The following is a 20,967-nucleotide window of genomic DNA, read 5'->3' as shown; positions in this document are numbered from 1 at the left end:
ACCACCATGTTAAAAAAGAACCTTTGCTGTTATGCTGGAATTTACTAAAAGATAAAGGAGTACACCATTTACCCATTTTAGCAATAGTCTCAGAAAACTACAAATGGTCACACCAGGGAAGTAATACAGACAATTTTGCACCTATAGCAACAGCTACTGGAGAGTGAGTGAGTGGGAGCAGAAGAAACAGGGCCTCAACACTGAAAGTCCTTGCTCCAGAGGATGAGAGGCTTCCCTCCATGGCAAGAGGCTGTGATCAGGTATTTGCCAAAAGATGCTGGTGAGCCTACAGGTAGCCAAATGTCTTACTGAGGTGCCTGGACTTATGAATCCATTAAAGTATTAGTACAGGTACTACCACAGATGATAAGCCCTGAAACAATTAAACAGAGTAAGTATATCAAAATTAGGAGTGCGGTATTTTAAAAGGAAGAAACCAACAAACAAAAAACTTCCTACATTGGAGAACAAACACCAAACAGAAAGCCCATGTCCTTTCTACATGACACTAGAATGATGATATTTTATGAGTAAATAGACAATCTGTTCATATTCCCTAAAAGAGTGTGAAAAATGTCTCAGATAAGTTTTTAACAACTTTTAAGTTTTCCTGCTTAAATAAGTAAGCTTCAGTTCTAAAAAAAAAAAAACAAAACCTCATCTTCAGCATATTTTATCCCCCAGTGACACCAGATGAATGAGAATCTGCTACACTATTAAAGCTTTATGAAAATTTAATTCATTATCAATACTATGATTTAATGATACATGGTTAAATGCTAAATATTAAATTAGCAATATAAAATGAGTCAAAGTGATGGCTTGGAATTTTAAACCACTTCAAGTTTTATTTAAGATCATCAGAGGTCAAAATGATCTGAGAATTACCTACCTTTCAAAAAATTTACATTCACAATTAAGACTGTGAGGGAATACAAAATGAAAAATTATGATAGTATTTCATATAAATATTTTGACCAAAATGAAAAGGTGCCATTAGAGTCATCCCAATTAAAAATAAAAATGCACTGATAAAATCACCAAGAACAAAAGTAGCCTGAAACCAATGCTGTGAATATTTTAAAATTTGTATTAAAAACTTTGTCATCATACCTGCATTTATTTTAAGCTTGACCCAAGTGCTTTACTCACTAAGCATTATCACTTTCAAGGTAAACCACATTTCTGTCTACCTCCTCTAGCAGTTACAGCTGCTGTGGTAGAGTTTTGTTGTTGTTGTTGCTTTTAACAGTAATAGCTAAAGGAAATTTGCAATATGCCATTGACATCGAAAAAGACGAACTATGTATAAATATCTCATGTGGATTTTTAAAAACTAAACCTAAGTCACATTAGAATCCCATAACTAGTCCTCATATATGATATCAGTGCAGTTACCTATAATATTCAAATAATTTTCCAACCAAATACCAAGGAACAATTTTAAATCAGAGAACCTGTTGTATTAAAATATTCCACAGACACCTTAGCACTATTGGTTGTGGGAAGGTATGGTTTCAGTGATGAGGGTTTTAACGGTTTTAATCCCACACACATGAGAAATTGATTCCACAGGCTAATCCACATATGGCTTAATACCTTAAACTTCAATCAACTGCTGGAAATATATTTTGTATTTGCCTATACACAGTATTTGGAAAGTTGAGCTTGGCAGAGCAAATATAGAGAGCTTAAATACAAAATGGAGTACATTGAGGAAAGTAGAATTTGAGTCGGATTTCCCAGTAGATTATCAGAGATTTACCTGGTATTTTCTAACTGACCCTTTCCCTTATTCCCTTCTGAACCTCCACCCACCAGCTCCAACACACCCAGGTTCTATTTAAAAAGCAACCAGTAACCCAGCAGAGTAAAATAGGGTAGCACTAAGAAAAAAGTTCATGCTACTTTCCAGCCCACTCACTTATTTTAATGATTCATCAGGGAAACCCCAGTTGTTAAAATATACCTGAAATCTCATTAAATAGTAAAATAAAAAATGAAGAGCACGAAAAGATTTCTGCTTTGAAACATGTCATCAATGATTCCCCTAACAGAACCTATTAAGGGAAATATGCAGTAAAAATATATTTTGCTATTGAATAAAAAAGTTTCCTCAAAGTATTATAAAACATTCTATTATCACATTGGCGGGGGGGGGCGGGGGCAGAGAGACAAGGATAAACGGATCCTATGAAAAGGTTATTTTTTAAAATTTCATAAAAGTCATTCATAGCAAATACATCCTAACCTCTAAAGCCTCAATGTAATCTCTGAAGACTGATAAATAATCAGATATCAAATGTAGTGCAAAAAACTCACAATCCTAAAATTATAGGCACTGATAATATTATACATAAATAAAGAAAAGTCTGACTAACAGTAAGGCATGAAATCCGATCCTGAGCATTAGTTTGAACTGAAAATAATGTACAACAGAAACTTATCATTATTTCATTATTTGATCATGGGGCATACAGCCTAATATTTATAATAACTTGTATACAACGGTGTATTTAAAAAGCAACATTTTTTTTTTCTAAGTCTTAAATTCATACTGAAAAAGATGTGGCAGAAAATTCTATTCCCGCATAAGGCTACGGATATTCTAATTCCATCAACTCTGACTTTTGTTTCTTGTTGTGGTAACTAAGTGAGGATTTATGCACCCAAAGCAAAATTTGGTAAGATTTATATGCTACACCATTTGTGAGACAATCTAAAGCTATTTTCAAGCATGCTGTTCCAAATATATGATTTGCAATGATCTTTTAACACATGCTCTTTTAAAATTATAATCTTATATGCATATATGGCTATTTAATTTTCCATGACAAATATTTTCATTCTTTCTAGATTTGGGATATAACTTCCTGCTCAAAAATATCCATTACTTATGCCATGACTTGAATTAACACAAAATCTTGGGTATAACTATCAGTATCAAATGCAAATTCAAAAAATACCTACCCATACCAACATTATGATTTATTATTCACTTATTTTCACACATATGTAATTTCCACTAACAACTAGATGTGCATGTGTGTGTGTATATATATATATATATATATATGTATGTATGTATATGTATATCTATTACAAGTTCATTACCTTACATTTTTTAAAGTTATATTCAACATTATATAGCAAAATTATAACTTTGAAAATTTTTGTGAGTATACTGGTTTAATTCTACTGACAAAATACTAACCTTCTTTCAATTTTTCATTGCTATCAATTTCATGAATAACTTTAAACTATAAAACCAGCAATGAATTAGTTCTACTGAATACTAAGATTTTTTCAATTTGCTGACATTTTAAAATGTGGCAGCAAATTTATGAATCAATAGAATATTTTATACCAGAAAATTATGTCAAAACTCATTTGAACTATTGCATTACCCTTTTAACTGGGTCTCCATGCCACCACACAATCTGGTTCCCAACACACCACTGTCCATAATCCAGCCACAAATAGTCATCCAAAATGCAAATCTGATCATGAAGTGACAAGCTCACATACCTTCCATATCTCCATCACCTAAGGACAAAACCCAAGGCACTAGACATGGCAGTTATGACCTTCCTTTTCAGGCCTGTTCCTTTCTTTTCACTGCAGCCTTGCTTCCCCTTCTCCCACTTCAATCCTCTTCCTCTACTTCCCCAATGTCATCGGAGCAATATCAAGCACTCACACTCATGTAGCTATTTTATATTTCTGTGACATTACATCTTTATCTTTTTTCTATCAGTCTTTTCTTCAAGTTCATCTGATGAAATTTTCTTACAATTTCTGCACATCAATCACCAACTCTATGAAGTCTTTCCCTGAACATTTCATAAACATGACTTGTTTTCTACTCTGTACGGTATCATAAAACTTTTTTCACTCTATTTCTGCATTCTGCTTCCTATGGGGCTGTAAAAAATTTGGAAGATAAGGGAACATGTCATTGTTTTCTCAAAGGGCTATCCCAGGATCTGCTACAGAGTGAATGTCACTAAGCTTTTTGTAAAGGTGAAGTGAAGATTAGGAGGAAATGGGAAGTTGATTCTGCCTTTAAAGAAGTAACATTGCTTTCACCTTAACACCAGTCCTGAGCAAATCAGTGTCAGGAAGCAGCGCTATACCTGTTACTAATGATTTCCATTATTCCTGAAGCCTAGACTAAATCAAATAGCTAGTACAACTGAATACATTTTATATTTATTCTTTTTTCTTGCTGTTCACAGAAATCAGAATTTACTGAAATGAATAAATTATTTTCGTGTAGATATGTGTTTATCCTAACCTACTAATACAACAGAAGTAACTGTGATTAAAGAAGAGGGAGAAATACCATAAGCAACTGAATTCTAGGCCAAAGCAAGTTTCAAGGCCTAAGAGAATATCTGTGAGATCCATGAATTTTGAAAATCACCTACAGTTTTTTATTCTGTTTGATCTCTTGTCATCCTAGTTTAATACTAGACATGGAAGTAGGATGAGAAACCAATTCCCTCATCATCAATCTGGAGATCCCATTCCACATTTAGTAATTAGGCTTTTATTTAATGGGGAAGAAAAAAAGGCATTTTAAAATACTTTCTGCCAACAATTATGCATTTTATAAAAGTTTGACAAGATGAATAATGCATTTGCTTTCTCAAGATGGCAATTCTCCAAGCCTTCCACCTTCCTGAAACAGGCTGCAAATCAGCTCAGTGGGAGAAAATGGGGCTATATGACCCATTCAGATATGGACACCTATGTGCAGAAGCCAGCGTGAATTGCAAAATCATAGGTGGAAGGAAGGCTGCTGCCACTGTTCCACCACTTCTCTTTTACAGAAGAAGAAATAGAGACTATTGGAATCAAAGAATAAGTGACAGAAAAAACAAATATCACACATATGTGGAATCCAGAAAAATGGTACAGATGAACTTATTCAGAAGGCAGAAATAGAGACACAGATGTAGAGAACAAACATATGGACACTAAGGGAGGAAGCGGGAGTAGGATGGATTAGAATACTGGGATTGACATATATACACTACTATCTATAATGTAGATAACTAATGAGAACCTACTGCATAGCACAAGGAACTCTCAATGCTCTGTGGTGACCTAAATGCTAAGGAAATCCAAAAAAGAGGGGATACATGTATACATATAGCTGATTCACTTTGCTCTACAGCACACACTAACATAATATTGTAAAGCAACTATAGTCCAATAAAAAATAATAATAAAATAGAATTTAAAAATTTAAAATTTTAATGTTTAATTACAAAAATTTTTAATGTGATAGAGCAAGGGTTTAAACTCAGAGCTTCTAACCCCATATTCACATATTTTCCCATTGAGCTTCACTCCAGGCATATGATATAACCTAAGTAAAAGATGCCTCCGTTTTCTAATCTTGGTAGTTTTTGCATTAAATAACAATATTATTATTATTATGTAAATAATATACTGCAGTATAAATGTATATGTTCATGGGATGTAAATGTCACTATTCGATGATAAATGCATTTATTGTATAATATGGCTAATATTGGGGCTCTCTCAGGGGCTCAGTAAAGAATCTGCCGGCCAACTGCAGGAAACACAGGTTCGATCCTTAGATCACGAAGATGTTCTGGAGGAGGAAATGGCAACTCACTCCAGTATTCTTGCCTGGGAAATCCCATGAGGAGCCTGGTAGGCTACAGTCATGGGGCTGCAAAAAAGTCAGACACGACTTAGTGACTAAACAACAACAAACATATGTAATGATAACTCCCATTAGTCTGTAAACCTAGGACACTGGTGATGTAAGTCACACAGAACTGAACATCAAACAGTAAGGATCACAAATCTCAAACTTCTGTGATTTCTTCCTGAGTCCAGCATAATCAATCCTCTCCCTTTACCTCACAACTTTTATCCATCACCCACCAGCTCTAGACTGGCAACTTTTTGATAGGATAACAAGATGGATGAAGGACAATATCCAAGATTGATGTAACAAGAATGGAGTGTGAAGTGGGAGGGGAGAAGTCAGGCATAGGGCTATGTAGGAAATTATTTCATAAGCTGCTACAGTCACCATTAAACAAAGTCCAAGTGCCCTTGATAAAACAATCTGTAGTACTTCTCAGTGCTTATTCCCTGTAGACCACATTTACATGAGTGATTATACAGGACCCATTTCCTCCCCTGGATATTAAGTTCCATGAGGATACTGAACAGGTCTACTTGCTTACCACTAGACCCTCAGCAAGTAGCAAACAGAAGTTGTTCAACAAATGTGGTTGAGTCAATAAACCATAAAACCCTGTAAAAATGGCATTGATAATTTCTTCCTATTTCATTCAAGGTCGCAAATACTCACCCTTTACTACCACTAATTACTATTTACTCTCACAAATGTAACTTAATGCACACATTCTATCATCATCTAAATATAAGAGGTAGCATTTTATCATATTCAAAATGATACACTTTCTAAGGAAAACAGTTCTACCAATAGTCCTGGTAAGGTGTTTAGAAGTCATGTTGCACATCATGGGCAACTCTACCTTCTCTGAGCTGACTAGACTCCATAAGAATATTTAACCCAAGGACAGTCAAGTCTATAACCTGAAAGATTCAACTGGTTAACCATTAGACTGACATTTTTTATTAGACAGAGTCATTATCTTGCTACTCTACATTGACTTCTATGCCAAATTTTAACTCAGACCTGGTTTGTGCAAGGTAATTATAAATATACACACCACAGAAATTTAAAATAAAATGACTGGTTCTTAACTACACCAGTGCTAACATTTTCTAAGAATTTACTCCGTATTAACTAAGCCAAAAATTGTTGAGACATTCCCTCTTCTAGTAGGAGGCACATGTCACATTTTCAGTTAATTCTGAAACTGAAATAGCAAGGTTACTCTAACACAAATACATTCTCAATGTCCTATTTGAAGTACTACAACCCAAGCAAACATGGGTGGCATTCCCCTGATGAGTTGAAATAAATGTCACCAAGCATAATGTTCTGGATTTACTCACTTCCACTGAAAAATAAAAAGGACATAATCTCACAATCCAATCTGTTTATCAGTGAGGGAAATCAACTTAAAAGAAATACAAAATCCAGGGGCAAAAGAATATCAGGCAAACAGTTTGGAGACAAAAGAGAAATTTCCATAGAGGATTAGAGGGCTAGAAATGGAAATCCTTAGTACTGATGTTAGATATCTTTAATATTTTAATATTCATTTTGTATCAATTAAAGTACCCTGCAGTAACATGCTTTTTTTAAATGGTATTAGGAAATATGAGGGAAAGGCAAGATTAGAATCTGTCCTTTAAAATCCAAATCAACAAAATCATAAAGATGTATCAATTGAAATATTTAGTATTTTAATTTCTCTCATCTCCAAAGTTCCACATGAACACAGAAGTTTACTAGAAATAGCATTAGTTAAAAGTACGTTTTCTTCTATTTGTTTATTGCAGAAGGTTTTTTTCTAGTTGTCATATATTTCTTAAGCAGCTTGTGATTTGCCAACAGTCTAAGACATATATTGGTGATTTATGAAGTCATCTCTAGATAGAGTTTAGAGATTGTTACTGATAAATTTTTAAAAGTCCAGAAACCCAGTTTAGACCAGGGCTGAGTAAATCTGGGGCTAATAGATGCGGTAATGAGAGCTGTATCACTATTTTTAAATATTACAAGGGGCATATCACTAGCTACTCACTATTATAAGAAAAAGAGTCAGTCTGATAATAATAGACTGGGATTTTAATATCATGAAGGTATTTAGGAATGAGTCTGTTGAGTAAAGTAAAGGCATTATGCAAACAAGGATGGATAATTTCTAGAAGGTCTGCTTTCTCCATAGTTTTGCACAGGCTGGCCCATATCATCTGACACAAAAGTTTCCACTAAAGAAGATAAGAAGCATAGCTCAAAGTTCCCTGATTGGAGCAAGCACTATGCCTTTTATCTATCTAGTGGCCTTGTTTGTCACTATTATCTCTTTATCAAATGGTTTTTCAAGGAGACATTCCAATGATACAAATATTTTGTCTAATGAGGCAGACCTTACAGTACACAGTATTCTTTGCAAACTACTCAAAGCCACATTCTGCAACCTCACCATCTCTTAAGTTAGTAATTTAATGGTTTGTAAATAGTGCATTCAAATAAGAGTAAGGTAGCCTGAGAGTTAATTAATTCTCCCTTGCATCCCTATCCAGCATATACGCCTACCTTATCTGGGACTCTAAGTCTCTAGATTAATTAGCATTCAAAGTCAACAAACAGCCTGAATCACTGTAGAGAGAGATTATAACTTAAACTCCTAAAACTAGGTACATAATATTATGTATTTCATATAATAGTTCTTCAATTGATCTTAGTAGAACTGAATGACATAAAGAATACCTTGTTTCTGTTTATTATCCCTCTTGTTCAATGTTCCTTTTCCTGCTTTGTTTCTAAACTTTACTTGCAAGAACTAAATTTAAAATATCAAATAAACTCCTTCAAACTGTTTAGAGTAAATGTCTGCAGGGCACAATGTGTTACCCCCTCCCGGGAGGACCTATATATGACAAAGGAGCAACAGGTGATGATGAAATTTCAGCCATCTGCAAAGTGCAGTTGACCCGTGAACAACGAGAGGAAGAGGGGGTTAATCCATGTATAATTCATAGTAGGTTCCTCTCAATGTGTGAATTCAACCAACCACAGACCCAGAGGACTGCAGTATTTACTACTGAAAATATCTCAGTATATGCAGACCCACGCAGGTCAAATTTGAGTTGTTCAAGAGTCAACTGTAGATCAGGATAGTTTGTGAATTAAAAGGACACTTCTCAGGTACTGAAGGCTGGTGCCTACTCTACTAATGTATAATGCTAAATTTGCTTGGAAGGATTAAAACATCCTTTCACATTAGAACATAATACAAAAGGCTTTAAAACTATGCATATCTTTTAATTCAAAACTTCTTATAAGAATTAACTCTGCAACTTGTCAAGAATCTTTTAATTAAAGTCTTTGCCAAAAATTGAAAGCAATCAAAATATAGGAAAAAAAAAAAAAGGCGGGGGGGGTAATCTCTGATGATCAAATGATTAATGATCAAAAATCATAACAAAAACTGTTTACTGCGAATTCTTGGCATTCCAGTGGTTAAGACCCCATACTTCCACCACAGGTGTGCAGGTTCAATCCCTGGTCAAGGAACTAAGATTATGCTCTGTGGTGTGATTAAAAAAAAAAAACAAAAAACTGCATATTGGCATGGGAAAATGTCTTAACTATTGTATGACTGCAGGAAATGAATATACAAAAATATATGATGAAAAGATGTAGATGAGCATGAAGACGCATACATGCACACATGTAGACATAAATCATAAATAATCATTTATGATAGAATTACGAGTGATTTTGTTTTTCTCTTTGTGCTTCATTTTATTCTTCAAGTTATCCTCATTGAATTTGTTGCAACTTGTAATTAAAAGAAACTATAAATTTTTCTTAACTTTAGGGAAGGAGGCCAAATTGTTTGAAATGACATACTACTCACCAATTTCTGAACTCCCCTCCAGGAGATTGCAAGTGGTCTTCAAATTATTTTAACTACTTTTTCTATAAAGAAACTTATTAAAAACTATCATCAAGGGTTAAACTAATGGATTTAGGGTTAGTCACAAACACTATAATTTGATTTTGCAAATACTGCTTATCTAATGCTTGAAATACAATAATTAATTTAAAATGTACTTGAATTATTACATAATTGTAAACAGATCAAGATCTTTATTTACTATATATAGGAAAACTAAAGGTATATTTTGATAGTGTGTTAGGAACTAAAATACTATTTTGTACTTATGGTTTTGAATAGGAACATGGGTAGGTATAGCATGAGCTCAAAGTTTTAAATCAAGTTCAAGCAAAATGTCAAAATTAATTTGAGCCTTAAATACTTAGGTATGGGTCTTGAAATGAGAGGAAATATTCAATTAAGGTGAATAAAATTGAAAAGAACTTCTAGTTTCACACAATTTCCAAAGTGTCTGTACTAAGAAAGCAGAAAAATGTACTGCATAATCATCCATATGTGTTACACATGTTTAAAAAAAGAAAAAGACTGATTGGCTATCCAACTACAAGAGACACTATCTTAAAAGACTGTCTCCTCTCATAGCCACTCAGATATTTCCTATATTTAGATACAGGCAATAGGAGAATGGATACTCAATTAATTTGATTGAAAACCTGATACAGTTGAATTTTATGACATGTGAATTATATCTCAATAAAACTGTTAAACATAAATAAATAAACATTAATTCAATGGCCTGCCTCTTGAGAAATCTGTATGCAGGTCATGAAGCAACAGTTAGAACTGGACATGGAACGACAGACCAGTTCCAAATAGGGAAAGGAGTACGTCAAGGCTGTATATTGTCACCCTGCTTATTTAACTTATATGCTGAGTACATCATGAGAAATGCTGGGCTGGAAGAAGCACAAGCTGGAATCAAGACTGCCGGGAGAAATATCAATAACCTCAGATATGCAGATGACACTATCGTTATGGCAGAAAGTGAAGATGAACTAAAGAGCCTCTTGATGAAAGTGAAAGAGGAGAGTGAAAACGCTGGCTTAAAACTCAACATTCAGAAAATGAAGATCATGGCATCTGGTCCCATCACTTCATGGCAAATAGATGGGGAAACAGTGGAAACAGTGACAGACTTTATTTTTTGGGGTTTCAAAATCACTGCAGATTGTGCCTACAGCCATGAAATTAAAAGACGCTTGCTCCTTGGAAGAAAAGTTATGACCAACCTAGACGGCATATTAAAACGCAGAGACATTACTTTGTCAACAAAGGTCCATCTAGTCAAGGCTATGGTTTTTCCAGTAGTCATGTATGGGTATGAGAGTTGGACTCTAAAGAAAGCTGAGCACTGAAGAATTGATGCTTTTGAACTGTGGTGTTGGAGAAGACTCTTGAGAGTCCCTTGGACAGCAAGGGGATCCAGCCAGTCCATCCTAAAGGAAATAAGTCCTGCATATTCATTGGAAGGACTGATGATGAAGCTAAAACTCCAATACTTTGGCCACCTGATCCAAAGAACTGACTCATTGGAAAAGACCCTAATGCTGGGAAAGATTGAAGGCGGGAGGAGAAGGGGATTACAGAGGAAGAGATGGTTGGATGGCCTCACTGACTCAATGGACATGAGTTTGAGTAAACTGTGAGAGTTGGTGATGGATGGGGAGGCCTGGCGTGCTACAATCCATGGGATCGCAAAGAGTCAGACATAACTGAGCAACTGAACTGAACTCAATGGTAACTTAGACTTAGTAAATAAATATTTTTAAATAAAGCTTCCAAGTTCTAGTACTTTTTACAATTGAAATACCATGTTTCATTTTCAAGTAAGAAGAAATAACTGTATTATTCCTGGAATTGTTTTCCAATATAACCATTTCATAGTATTTAACTTTTGAAATCATCTATACATTATTTTGCCAACAAAGGTCCATCTAGTCAAGGCTATGGTTTTTCCAGTGGTCATGTATGGATGTGAGAGTTGGACTGTGAAGAAAGCTGAATGCCGAAGAATTGATGCTTTGAACTGTGGTGCTGGAGAAGTCTCTTGAGAGTCCCTTGGACTGTAAGGAGATCCAACCAGTCCATTCTGAAGGAGATCAGCCCTGGGATTTCTTGGGAAGGAATGATGCTAAAGCTGAAACTCCAGTACTTTGGCCACCTCATGCGAAGAGTTGACTCATTGGAAAAGACTCTGATGCTGGAGGCATTGGGGGCAGGAGAAGGGGACGACAGAGGATGAGATGGCTGGATGGCATCACCGACTCGATGGACGTGAGTCTGAGTGAACTCCGGGAGTTGGTGATGGACAGGGAGGCCTGGAGTGCTGCAATTCATGGGGTGGCAAAGAGTCAGACACGACTGAGCGACTGAACTGAACTGATACTGAAAAACTTGGGCCTCCCTTATAGTTCAGCTGATAAAGAATTTGCCTACAATGCAGGAGACCTGGATTTGATCCCTGGGTTGGAAAGATCTCTGAAGAGGGTATGCCAACCCACTCCAGTATTCTTGCCTGGAGAATTCTCATGGACAGAGGAGACTAGTGGGTTCCAGTCCCTGGGGTCGCAGAGTTGGACATTAGTAAGCACAGCACAAGACCATACTGAAAAACTTAACCTCCAAATCTAGAAAGAAAACAATCTACAACTAAAAGAATATAAATAATTAAAAATTAGTCTCCAGAAAAGATAAAAACACTAATAAAAATACGAAACATGTAAATAAAAAATTGGATGCAAGTTTATCATTCCATCTATTTTTAGAGAGACACTAAGGAAATACTTAGTGTCTTTTCCTTTAGACATTAAGGAAATAATTATCAATATATAATTTTCCATATTTTAAAATGAGCACGAACTTTATATGAAAAATAAATCCTAATCCCAGGAAAGTGCCATGTGGCATTTTTTAACTTTATTACCACTTTGTTGACTCTCTGTCCCAGAGCAGATCACCTCCAACATTAATACTCTGACCTTATAGAAAAGTGACAGATAAAGTTTATGGTGAGAAAAAATGAGTTTTTATGGGTTTCCAAAAGGGAATTCTTAGGACACTGAAAGCCATATAATAATATTGATTTGATACCCAACTTTTTTACTGCCAAATTACAAACTTCAGATTTCTGGAAAAATGTCCAAGTGAACTTACAGTAAAATACAGTAAAAGAGAAGCCTGAGCTCACGATAAAAAGTCTAAATCACTTTGCAAACTTTAAATATACATATGCGACATATTTTTTTTAATCAGATCTTTTTAAAGTTTTTAGTATCCCAAGGTTGACCTTTCACTTTGGGACTGAGTGATTTTCTTCCAGACATTTACACAAAGTCACACATAAGCTCACACCTTTCTCAGCAAATAATTTCCATGATTATTTCTAGTTTCCTTCTCTTTTAAAGGCAAATGTACAAGGCACAGACACAAGGATTACTTTCTTGTAAAACTATCTTCAAAAATCAATTAGAATATTCAAAATATTCCATTTTCACAAATGAAAATAAGTTACTTGCTGAAATGACAGTCTTCCATTTCACTGCCTTAAAAATTAAGCTGGCATGGATAATAAAAGAGTTTTCTAACTGGATATGCTTGGCATTCAAATATTTTTAAAACAAATACTAATCCATAATTAGATTTCACAGGCACAACCTATAGAAAATAGAATCTGCCTTTATTTTTCTGAGAGCAATGTTAATGATTTGATATCATAAAATCTGTAACAAAATCACTGCTTGCACAAGCCAATAAACAAACCTTCAGATGAATGTTTATTTTCCTTTACAGTCTAGTTTTGTTTGTTTGTTTGTTTTTTACCATTCGTTCAGCAAATATCCATTGTGCCTACCACACACCCATTGCTACTCTGGGTATCTGGGGATAAACTGGGCAACAAAACAAACGTTCCTGTTATTGTAAGAAATTTCTTTTTAATTGGAATAAAAAGACAATCATGAAGTAAATGTATATCAGATGGTAGCAAGTACTATAAAGAAAAATTACACAAGGTAATAGAGAATAAGGTGCTGAGCACAGGGGCTGGGGAAGAGTAGGACTTTATATGGAGTTGTCAGAGGACATTTCACTGACGGTGAGATGACATCTAAACAGTAACCAGAAGAAGAGAGGGAAGGGGCTCTGAAGATGTGGATGGTAAGCCTTCCAAGCAGCAGGCAGAGCTAGAGCCTGAGATGGAATATACTCACCATGTGAAGACAGCAGGAAGGTCTGTGTGACAACAATAAGCACTTACTGAATGATAACATTCTAAAAATTATGCTAAGTGTTTGGTGATATTAAAGTAACCCAAATATTAATTACAATACAGACTTAAAATGTTATAAACCATTTGAACTGGGTCTCAAAGAGGGACCAATACCAAGTACTACTTCAAGAAGATGAACCAAGGGGTCAGAAAGTACAGTGGGTCAAGATCCCAGTAACAAAGACAAGCTGAAGAAACGTGTAGATACTCTTGGTTCATTCAGCAACTGTTCAACTCTTTTCTCCTTTTGCTTTCTTCAAGAATTCAGACTAAAATACTTAGTTTCCCAGATACAAGGAAGACTGTTTCATAGTCTTCCAAAATGACATTAAGTGGAAAGAAGGCTCAAAACTGGAAAGCAGCCACTTTGGGAGCCAGGACAATGCTGAACAACTCTGAACAAATCAACAACCTGTAGGACTTTAAGCTGACTCATCCCAGGCCTCTGGTATCAGGCCCTCCTCTCCCAATTCCTTCTGCCCTTAGCCTTGTTCATCATCCTCAAACTCAACTACATTTAATCTGTCTTTTTTCTTCTTCCTCTGAAACTTATGGATATTTTAGCATCCATCCTCTACTCAAAAACCAATGACTGTTCCTACCTGAGAAAGAAAATTACTTAACAGGAAACAAGTGTGTGCGTGCATGCGTGCTCAGTCGCTAAGTCGTATCCTACTCTCTGTAACCTCATGAACTGCAGCCTGCCAGGCTCCTCTGTCCATAGAATTTTCCAGGCAAGAATCCTGGAGTGAGTTGCCATTTCCTTTTCTAGAGGATCTTCCTGACCTAGGGATCCAAGCTGCATCTCCTCTGTCTCTTGCATTGCCAGGCAGATTCTTTACCACTGAGTTCCTTTCTAGCCTCAGTTCCCATCACTGTCACAGACACTGTTACTTTAAATGCAAGACTCCCTTGCCATTTTTCAAACATTCCATATACATCCCCACCATCATGCACAACCAGTGCTGTTTCTTCTTTTGGGAATCCTTTCACCTTTAGTACCTGTCAAATTCCTACATAAATATAGCTCAAGACTTCATTGAAACCGCATCTCATCCATGAAGGTTTAAGTCAATTGCTTACCCATATTCTTGCTGGGAAAATCCTATGGACAGCAGACCCTGGAAGGCTACAAAAAATCCATAGGGTCACAAAGAGACAGACACAACTGAGTACCTGAGCAAATTCATCCCATCAGAAGTAATTACTCCTTCCTTTGTAGTAACACCAACTTCACTTGCACCCTAATAACAGCAGTTACCACAATCTTACTCACACTATAGAGTATGTGTGTGTCTTCCCAACCAGATTTTGTTTCTGTGGCAACAGTTTGTGTACAATCCATGTTTATATCTATGCAAATCCCAGCAAAGTACTTTGCACACAAGGCATTTCAATAAATGTGTTTCAAATTCTCATCAAAAGATTATAAGAAGCCTTCACAAAAGGTGAAGGGGAAAAAAGAGGTATTCCTGAATTGAAAATTACAGCAGCATCATAAAGTCAGTTGTCCAGTTATTCAAATAAGCTCTAAATCATTGTAAATATCATTGAATGAGAACATAAAGACAACAAAAAATAAACCATGAGTGGTTACTGGGCAGCATAAAATTAAAGAAGAATGGGGAAATGAAAAGTGTAAAGCGACCTATATTAGGAAGCATTACCAAGGAATACTCAAACAATTCATTTAACAAGTACTTACTAAGCGCCTACTTTAGCCCAGAAACTCTATTAATTGCTGAGAATACGAAGGTGAAAATATTGAGAAAGGGCTGAACTTTTACAAGGAGTATTTTTTTTTTATTTTAATTAGAGGCTAATTACTTTACAATATTGTGGTGGTTTTTGCCATGCATTCACATGAATCAGCCATGGGTGTACAAGGAGTATTTTTAAGTTCAAAGTGTTGGCCTATAAATGATTACTTCCTGAAGTATGACCAAAACAGCATCTGAAGGACCTAAAGACTATGGATACCCAAATTTCAAATCCAAATCTAGAAAATGATCTTGCCTAAATTGTGATTATATAGGCATTCTCTCCCAGGACTGCTTCTGAATGTTAAAAGGGCTTCCTTTCTTTTCAGTGACTATAAACTGCTCAGATAGAAAATTTGAGTTCCAGATACTTGAATCCATTCCCTATCCTGAGATAAGTTCTATCCATGCACAGGTTGTTTTAATAATTAAGGTAACAACAACCCTGCCATCATGAATAAAGAGGCAGGAATTTATTAAAACAGTGCTATCTAGGGGATGTCGTGTGGGAGATGAGTGGATAGTCGTCTGCTTTGTCCTCTGAGGTCAAAGTAAAAGAAACAGAATGAAAGTACAACAAAAAGGACTTGGGTTAGACATGGGAAGAATTGTGAGGCACTGGTTCATGCTGCCAAGATTCACTCTGAACCTTTTCTTCTGTAGATCTTGGGGGGGGGAAAAGAGGTAGCCTGCTTAGTTTAGAGCAAAGCAAGCAGATACAAAGATGACTTCGTAGGGACTCTTTTGGACATGTTTTACTATTGTATGTAACCATTTGCATGTGGACTGGAAACATATGACACTATCACTCTTAAGAATTAAAAGAAAGAATATACCCAAAATGCCATCTAGTATAAAATCTGATTTAGTGGGCTCTTAGCCACAAGGCCTCCAAGGATCTAATAACTCCTTTCTATAAACCAACATCAATAACATAAATTATCAAATGACTTATTTGCCTTTTTAATAAACTCGAATTACTTATTTCTTCAAAAACTGAACATATCCTTGTTTAAACAATGATCCATGCATGGAGTTAAAAAGAAATTATATCTTTTTATTTACCCATGGAATAACTCGATCCAACAAAAGTACTGGTACTAAGTTATTCTGAGGATTTTTCTATAAGCCTTGTAACTGAGTATCTTCTATTCAAAACAACTGACATCTTTACACTGATGTCCCCTTAGCCATAATGAACAACTGTATAAAATTTAGTCCACAACCCCTCACAAATTAAAAACATGACTGTGCCCTTTACATGTATAAATGATATATACCAATATTAACAAATGTAATATATTTCTTAAAATTCATTCATTCAACAAGTGTTTTATTGAGGGTCTATCTAGGCACTATGCTAGGGGTAGGGACAACAAGATGACCTAATTAGAGTTCCTGCTCTCAGTCACAGAAACTTAACATCACAATATCAAAACGCACCGTACTGAATGTCAAAAGGAAACAAACCTTAAGTTGCTTTCTACAAGTACTCAGAAAATTCAAAGGTCCAAGCAACTAACTATACAAAAGAACTAAGCAAGTATGTCAGATAACTTTAGGATGGGTCACCGACACTCTTTCCAATTCTCCTTCTCCTTGCCTTCCTCCAAAATAAAGGCTCAAAAGCTAAAATATCTTTTTTAAATTCTTGCCCACAGTAGTAGGCATCTGAAATAAATTTGTCCATTTCAGTCCATTTTAGTTCACTGATTCCTAAGATGTAGATGTTCACTCTTGCCATCTCCTACTTGACCATCTCCAATTTACCTTGATTCATGGACCTAACATTGCAGGTTCCCATGCAATATTGTTCTTTAAAGCACTGGACTTTACTTTCACCACCAGACACATCTACAACTGAGCATCATTTCTGCTTTGGCCCAGTCACTTCATTCTTTCTGGAGCTATTAGTAACTGCCCTCAACTCTTCCCCAGTAGCATACTGGACACCTTCCGACCTGGGGGGGTGGGGGTGGGGGGTGGGCTTCATCTTCTGGTGTCATATCTTTTTGCCTGTTCATATTGTCCATGGTGTTCCCACATAAGAATACTGGAGTGGGTTGCCATTTCCCCCTCCAGTGGACCATGTTTTGTCAGAACCCTTCACTAAGACCCGTCCATCTTGGGTAGCCTTGCATGGCATGGCTCATAGCTTCATTGAGTTACATGAGCCCCTTTGCCACAAGGCTGTGATCCATGAAGGGTTAAACAAAGAACTTCACAGTATTTCTATAAAGGCACCTAGTGGCCTCCTGAACTCCACAGCATGGCAGGAATTTATGTGATCCTCTCCTTTTAGATCTTTTTTTTTTATTTATTTGTTTTTAATTAAAGATAGGTTGATTTTCCAGGTGGCTCAGTGGTAAAGAATCTAACTCCCAATGCAGGAGAAGCAGGTTCGATCCCTGGGTCAGGAAGATCCCCTGGAAGAAGAAATGACACCCACTGCAATATTCTTGCTTGGATAATCCCATGGACAGAGGAGCCTGACAGGCTATAGTCCATGAGGTCGCAGAGAGTCAGACATGACTTAGCAACTGAACACACAGGCAATTAAAAGATAACTGCTTTACAATGTGCGTTGGTTTCTGCCATATAACAACGTGAATCAGCTGTAAGTATATCCCCTCCCTCTAAAGCCTCCCTCCCAACCACCCCTACACCCCACCCCTCTAGGTCTTCACAGAGCACCAGGCCGAGCTCCCTATGCTATACAGCAACTTCCCACTAGCTGTCTATTTTACACATGGTAATGTAGATATGTCAATGCTACTCTCTCAATTTGTCCCATCCTCTCCTTCCTCCACTGTAGCCACAAGTCCGTTCTCTTCATCTGCGCCTCCTAAAATGATTTTTATCTCATTCTAGAGGTGGTTAAGCTCCAGGAGTTGGTGATGGACAGGGAAGCCTGGCGTGCTACAGTCCATGGGGTTGCAAAGAGTAGGACACAACTGAGCAACTGAATTGAACTAAGAGGTAGTTATGTGACACACATTTTATCCCTGAGATGCAGGCAGAAGTCCCCATGAACAAGCATCTGTTTCTGAAGAAAAAGAGAAAGCTCTCCATGAAAACTTGGTTTCTGGGCTCCCTTTACTTTTCTTCCAGCTTCAAAGTAAACACAATTTCTATAGGTACAAATGTCATCTGCGGAATAAGAAGTAAGCATTTTGCACCAAGGATGAGGGAACACGATGATGTTACCTGGACCTTTGATGGCATCTACCTCCAGACTTCTTATAACAGGAGACAAATAAAATCCTTACTCACTTAAGTCACAGTAAGATTTTCTGCTACTTGGAGCCAGGGGCATTTTTACCATTAAAAGGAAGCCACAACAGAGATGTTTAAGTCAGACTATCTACGACTCCTTCTTGCTTGAGCCAGAGGCTGTGATCTAGTCCTTTCTAACTAGAAGAAATAAAAACAATTTTGAATTTGCATGTGTACAGTTTTACTACAATCTTCTATAACCCAGATTACTTAAATAAATATGTTCTAACTCTTCCGTGGATATTCATTTGTTGTATAGTCATTACAAGATTTTTTATTTCTTTTCCTAACTGAAACTTTCAATACCCCAAACCTATAAAATAACATTTCTTACAGTATGATATAGATCACTCATATATGTAATATACACTAATATACAGCTGAAGAAAGGAGTAAGAAATGAGAATGGAGAGAGAAAACAAGAGGAACCTAGTTAATTTGAAAGTATAAACTATGTTTTTCAATTTTGTGAGCATCTTTAAAAAGTATCTTCATAATGAATTAAGACCCCAAGATTAACAGAATTTTTAAAATAGGAAAGATTCCCCCAACTTGAAACCACTGTCTCTGTTTTTTGGAAAATTTTTAACTTGAAAAATATAAAGACTTCCCTGGCAGTCCTCCTCCCCTCCTCCTCCTAAGTCGCTTCAGTCATGTCCGACTCTGTGCGACCCCATAGACGGCAGCCCACCAGGCTCCCCCGTCCCTGGGATTCTCCAGGCAAGAACACTGGAGTGGGTTGCCATTTCCTTCTCCAATGCATGAAAGTGGAAAGTGAAAGTGAAGTCACTCAGTCGTGTCTGACTCTTAGCGACCCCATGGACTGCAGCCTACCAGCTTCCTCCGTACATGGGATTTTCCAGGCAAGAGTACTGGAGTTGGGTGCCATTGCCTTCTCCGCCCTGGCAGTCCAGTGGTTAACATTTCATGCTTCCAATGTAGGGAGCACAGGTTCAATCCCTGAGCCGGGAACTAAGATTCCATACACTGTGTGGCAAAGCCAAAAACAGAAAAGCATGTATCAACAAGTATTGTTCATCAAACTGACTGATCACTAGAATTATTATATCACTGCACTATCCCATCTATTTCTAGTAGCCGCCCTAAGATAGTAATCTCTCCCTATGTAAGTTTCAACTGGACATATTGTAAGTGTGTACTGTTCTTGGGATAGTTTCAATTGTACACTGCTAAAAGATTCATTAATTTCAACCACCATCAACTCCATATGCCACATATACTTTTTTCTGCCTTTTGTGTTCAAACATATTTCACTGTGGCCATTCAGAGGAAAATTATACATTCCAATAACACTTGAGTTCCCCTCAGTTACCCTTTCAGTGGCCAGGGTAATGACAGAGTAAAGAATCGTGTTCTTCACAGGCTCTCTCTCTTTTTTTTTCCTCTCCCATTTGGGAGAATTTCAGCTTCAAATCTCTTGTGCCAAGAAGCAATGGGTAATGTCTAATGCTCTTCTCTAACAGTAGCTTACTCTGGCGGGAACGGGAGGAGAGGCAGGAGAAATCACTCACATTCCCAGCTTTGAAAAAGTCTTAGCATATGGAATAAGCAATCTCTTACTCTATTTTCCTAAAATAGAATTATGGAATCATAATAGGTAAAGGGGCCAGAGGAAAAGGAAACAGAATTAGAAATTTTACAACTATCTGTGAGTATGGGTAATGGCTAAAATTTAACCCTAAATTCCCAGTGAAATCAGTCCAAGAAAACACCTATAATTCATAAAACCTGGGGCTTATATATCACTTGGCATTGTTCATAAGTAGAGACTTCCTCTGTAAAAAGGATTTTTAAAACCACATTCTCATGAGACAGCAAGAATGGGAGAAATAAGGATAATAAGCATAGATAACACAAATGCCTTGGTCTTAAAATCAACACTCAAAGACAATCTACCACAATCCCTATGACCTCAAAAGAAAATTCAGAGAATAAGTCTCCTTTGTTTATGTCATCTCAGCTTCAATTCCATCAGCAGTTATCTCCTTTAAAACAAATATTTCTAGGGCCCTTACACGATAGGAAGTCC

At 36.5% G+C, this 20,967-nt stretch overlaps 1 protein-coding gene across 14 annotated transcripts in view; it reads right to left on the bottom strand.

Moving 5' to 3' along the window:
• GTDC1 (glycosyltransferase like domain containing 1) overlaps positions 1-20,967 on the bottom strand; it is a 504,344-nt gene that overhangs the window by 398,202 nt on the left and 85,175 nt on the right. For 2 of the 14 annotated variants that reach the window (XM_061438637.1, XM_061438648.1), the window contains one exon: positions 19,752-19,904. The exons of the other annotated variants lie outside the window; for them this stretch is intronic. The gene's annotated coding sequence lies outside the window, so the exon portion shown is untranslated. The remainder of the gene's footprint in view (positions 1-19,751; positions 19,905-20,967) is intronic. 14 annotated transcript variants of the gene reach the window in all.

The sequence above is a fragment of the Bos javanicus genome, chromosome 2 (genome assembly GCF_032452875.1).
Source record: "Bos javanicus breed banteng chromosome 2, ARS-OSU_banteng_1.0, whole genome shotgun sequence".
NCBI classification, from domain to species: Eukaryota; Metazoa; Chordata; class Mammalia; order Artiodactyla; family Bovidae; genus Bos; species Bos javanicus.
The sequence above is the reverse complement of the archived record's forward strand: the minus strand, read 5'-3'. Positions and strand labels throughout refer to the sequence as shown.